A 5,627-nucleotide genomic window follows, 5' to 3' on the forward strand; every position below is an offset into this window, starting at 1 on the left:
TAAGTCGAAATTTTAGGGGCAAACCTTGGACCTTGAAAATATTAGAGGCTTTTGTAGTGTCACGAAAACCTTAAAAATTATATATATGACATGCTATATTTAGACTGCTGTCGCAAAGAAAATATCATCTCATATGATGTGGGAAAGCGTCATAAAAGAAAACGAGATGAATAAAATGGTATCATAGGCCTATGTCCCGATCGGTACATTTGTTTCCCTAATAAAGATTAAATTAATGTGTGAGATGTTGTCAGAGTCTTTATTTGAGTACGGCCCATCTCTTTTTCTTTCCTTGCGTTTGCGTCAACTGTCATTGCAAGAACATGTTGATCAACTTGCGTTATGATAAGATACATCAGAATGCATGGAAATTGATTTGTATCGCGAAATATCGAGAAATACCTGTATTCTATGATATATAGACTTCAGCTCGTCTAGTAGCTGTCGCGACTGGCTCGATCGGTTTCCGTCATTTGTTACTGTGCGATCCAGTTTTAGTGTTACGTAGTTTGCCCCGCTCTACAACTCCGTTCTGCAGGTCACTCCAAAAACTTTCAGCAGTGCTATTTTGGGGGACCAATTAAGCCGCTAGCCGTAGAGAGCTACTTTTTTCAACAAAAACTCTGAATAGCAATGCAGACTATCAACTTTCGATAGATATTTTGTAGGCAAAAAAACAAAACTCAAATGTATATGCACATTACATGTAAATCCCAGTGTTTGTCGATCGCCGGGGTCGAACGCTAAGATACGTCTGTTCTTTTTTTTGCATCCATGGTCTGTTCTACACAATTGCAGTCGCTACCCGGCAGATTTGCCATGATATTTCATTAAAGTTGCTTGCTATTTAGATCTAGCTGAAAACGAAAACAGGCTGATTTAGTCCAAGCTTGAAGAAATCGATGCTTTGATACGGTTGCTTTGATCTGCTTTCCAAAGGACGATTTCCGGAAGTGGTCTAGCCGGTCACATGCCACTAACGCGAATATTCATTACGCACGTGAACGCATGAAACATGTTGCATTTACTGGTTGTTGGACTTGTTTTCCCTTGTCAGCTATATTTTGATGACATTTTATGCTGGGATTATGATTGGTTCAATTGAAAGTGATGTGATAGCACTAAAACTGCTTCTGATACTTGATTGGATTGTAGTAAAATTTGTCATTAAATTCATGGAATATTTTGACAGATCATTCAAGATAACTGTGTAGTGGAGAGAACGCGCTCAAATCTATGAGTAACTCCGCTCAACGGCTATGCTTATTCAATGCGTATTTTGGGGTCGCGGCCTTTCGGGACAATGCTTCGTGAACACTTAGCGAATAAATGTTGAATTTGATCAGGTATGGAGAATTGTCTTGAAAAAATTTCAGTCGCAATCTCATAAAATTTGGTCGCCTATGCGACTGAAAATGGTCGCTACTTTGAGCCCTGATTGAATGTAATACATGAATTATCGATCGGTCCGGTTTTATGTTATTATTGCTCACATCTTTACTCTGAAAGATAAACTACGTATTGTGATTGATTTCTGTTACTTTCTCCCTGTAGCAGCACGTACTTGTTGTAACTTGCAATTTTGTAATTTTTGCCTTACCGCACTCCCTGAGTGTGTTGTTGAGCGATAGAATTTTGTAAAGTATTGTATTGTATTTCAGGTCTACGTAGAGCCATATCAAAATCAAGTAAAATACTTGAAATACAAATTGTAAATGGATATGATTATTCTAAAGTGAGTCCAAAAGGATGACCGGATATAACAATTTTCACATTTTTTATTTAGATGGTTGTCCTGGACAAGTCCACCGTTCATCATAGCTTTCAACAGTCATCCGTTTTGCGGCGCCTCACAAAAATCTGCCCTCCCAGCAAAATAATGGTACAGTCCGGGACAGCTCCTTTGCACAACAACTGCCTTCCTATCGCATCGTCAGATCTCACGAGTCCCATTACTTGGCACTAACTACCTGATTTCAGGGTGCATCCATCTGGCCAGCTGCCCGGTCAAGAGACATTGGCAAGAGAAGATGCTGCCTTACCAGATCCCAACCGATTTTAAGTAACTTTTTTCAAATAAAATGAGGTAAACAAAATTCTTTAAAATCTAAAAATGCAAATTTATGTAAATTTAACAAAATTTGGCAGATGAAATTACGAATCAAATTGTCACAATATTTAAACCTCAGTAAACATCGTATATTGCACGTTTCATACCTGAAACCTGGACTAAAAATACCAATTTCTGTCAGTGACTCCAATACGAATACGAATACGAATACGAAAACGAATAAGAAAATAACTTCAGCATCGTAGACAATTGCTCTATTGTTCTAGTCAGAATGTATGTTGACCCCCGGGGGTCATTTAAAAAACTAACAACTATATATTCAGGCATACATTCATTCAGGCAGATAGACATCATTAAAGAGAACTTTGTTTTTTTCGAACACAAATTGTGATACATTATTGTAAAGACCGACTGTTTTAGATCAGCTATATTTTGAGGTTTTTCTCATATACAATTTATCCATACTTTTTCGACGAATGCGTACACCCTTGTTTTGTTCCGGTATTCTTGTAATGGACGACCACAATGACCATTTCGCGAATTGTAGCGGTGGATGACTAGCAAACACTATGACAATAAAATGTGCATAATTTGACTTTCTGTAAAATCACGCGACTTCATCATCGACTGATTCTATCAAAGCAACTATGCATTATATAATAGAAGCATCTTAGTTTATAGATGATTTGTAGCCAAACTTGTTTCACATAGCAGCACAAGTCAGTCACGTTTTACAAATCATGCAACACTTTCGGCGCTTTGAGGTTTTCTCGAAAATGGTTTAGGAATGAACTGATAATTCTTTTGAGTTTTTTATAAGTCTATCAGTATATGATATCTTCGATGTTCAGTTCCGTTACTCCCGCGTTATGATATACGGATACATTTTGTCGCAATTTATGATTTGCTCCTAGCAATAGTCGCGCACAACTACATGTACATACATACATACATACATACATACATACATACATACATACATACATACATACATACATACATACATACATACATACATACATACATACATACATACATACATACATACATACATACATACATACATACATACAACGCGCGTGAATTTCGGATTTTGTCATGATTTTGCAAACTTGGCAGAATGAGGTGTTGTGTGACACCAGGTTAGGTATATATGTATGGAAACAACCGAATACATAAAACCAAGTCTGTTGGGACTATTCCCACAAGAAAACCATTACTTTTGCCACACGTCTCCGACAAAGGCAACGAACACAGAGGGTATTGAACGATATGAACTACGACACATTGAAATCGGTATCACACAAACTTTTTAATGACTTCAGAGAAACTGCCGCAAAGACAATTAAAATTCACACTTTTTACACTTATTGTGCGAGTAAGCATAAAGATCGTGACACGATTGTCGACAGTCACTCTTTCTCTGGTCGTCATGATGGAGAGTTGCTCTAAGAAACAAGCTCAGAGTTGGAATCTGTTGACGAAACAGATCGACATCTTTGCGAAGAAGACCAACTTCGAAGTCGCTGAGGTAACAACATTTATCGACAAACTCACTCGTCAACGTAAATCTGTTGTTTACGGCACAGAGATACTTCAACGATCACTAGACAGAAATCTGCAACAAATCATTACATCGCCCGTCCTTACGTCATCGTCGTCTTCATCATCATCACCGCAGATGCCACAGTCAACAACACCAATCGTAGAATTGCCAGACCTGAGGAAGACTGTTGCAGGTTCCCTTAGCAAGGCTGGGTATGCTTACTTGCGTAAGCTTGTGCCTGTCTTGGTTGTGAATACAATTGAGGGGCGAAACCGGCCACTCTGGGGCAAAGCCGACAAATCACCTTGCTGGTGGCCTGTCGATGTACCGTTCTGTAACCCAACCAGTAAGCCGAAAGATGTTCCAGATGGTCAGTGGGTTAACTGCTACGCCAAGCAGCTCGGGCCTGCTACTCGTTTTACGACATGCTTGAATTGACAGGTAAGCCTTGCCTTGTCTTCACTTCACTTTCGGTACAGAGATCCAGGGATAGGTGATAGTTATCTTGTATCGGTCTAAGTTATTGAAACATTGTGGTACTTTACAACACATGAAATTCTTGATTTGAAACAGATTTGACAATTTTTACCTTTTTACATCCACGTACCACGTATTATCGTGCAGGGAAATTGATATATTCATACGTATCCTAGAGTGTTTGGTGTTGTTTATTTTCCTATTACGCAACTTCTTCGGCATGTACATAGAACGTGCAGTTGGAAATATAGTTCTTTCCTGAGTTTCAAAATTCACACCAATTCATTTTTCTGATGTCTTACTTTCCAAACAGGTGATAGAGCAGAGTCCGAAGAGACGTCAAACAGCCACCAGCCAGTTGAGCCTGATGATTTTTCAAGTAGTCACCAGCAGCCAGCTTATGGTAAGGCTTACTCATTTTTTCACAAGTAGGTCTCCGATTCTTGCTGGTCTACGTTAGAATTTCCCTAATCGACATCAATTTTACCTATCGGAAGATCAGTGAGCAGGATTTTGCCTAGAATTAGGGGTATTTCGAATTATCGCAGTAAACAAAATAATACCAGGGGTTATTTTTAGTTACAGCTACAGCAGCCCGCAGTCAAGTTGATGTTTCGCTGTGTTTGTTTGAGGCCCACTGAAGCGTCATGTATGCTCGTTGGTCTGTAACCAATCTGATTAAAATCAGATGTAGAGTACGGCGATATCTACTTAGCGTACGCGGTATTCTCTTGCTGTCGCCTCTCACTACAGAGGCGACAGCAAGAGAATACCGCGTACACTAAGTAGACGTCCTCAACATCTGATTTTAATCAGATTGGTCTTCAACAAGGCCGAAACGCGATATATCGTTCACATTTCATAAAACAAAGCCAACTTATCATAACAGCAACGTCGAGTGCACTATCCACAGTATCCATCTCGTATACTATCGGAGAGAAGGGCTGCAAATAGTATTGTTTCGATAGGTACCAGTTTACGACAGACATGCAGAACCCATTGTCGTCATCTTGCACTGTAGCCCAAATGTCGCAAAACACTTACGTCTTTTAGGGTTTTACGGTACCAAAATACTGATCGTAACGCGATCTTTTCAGCAATAGCTTGGGTCTGTTTAACTTTTCAAAGTCTTTTAAGTATTTAAAGCTTTCAAAAGGGCCATGAATCTTAGCAATCGCTCAGGCTAAACTGTTCGATTAGAAAGTATGCATTCATTTACGATTTTCGCTACCAGTGGCGACGTGCAGTGCCATTCATGTCCTCGGCATTTTCTCCACCTTCGGGGCTCGGATCTCGATAGTGACTAGCTCTGCATGGCAGGGCTGTGTGTTACCGGCGTTGTACATGGTAAGAGGCCGTTAAACGCCGGTAACACACAGCCCTGCCATGCAGAGCTAGATAGTGGACATGATCCGCGTAAGCCATGTGTATTTTTTTCCTATGAAATCTTGCTGCGGTAGGATAATAGTTAGCTCTGCATGGCAGGGCTGTGTGTTACCGGCGTTACACGGCCTCCCACCGTGTAACGCCGGT

This window comes from Ptychodera flava (genome assembly GCF_041260155.1).
Source record: "Ptychodera flava strain L36383 chromosome 3 unlocalized genomic scaffold, AS_Pfla_20210202 Scaffold_27__1_contigs__length_13241970_pilon, whole genome shotgun sequence".
Taxonomy (NCBI): domain Eukaryota; kingdom Metazoa; phylum Hemichordata; class Enteropneusta; family Ptychoderidae; genus Ptychodera; species Ptychodera flava.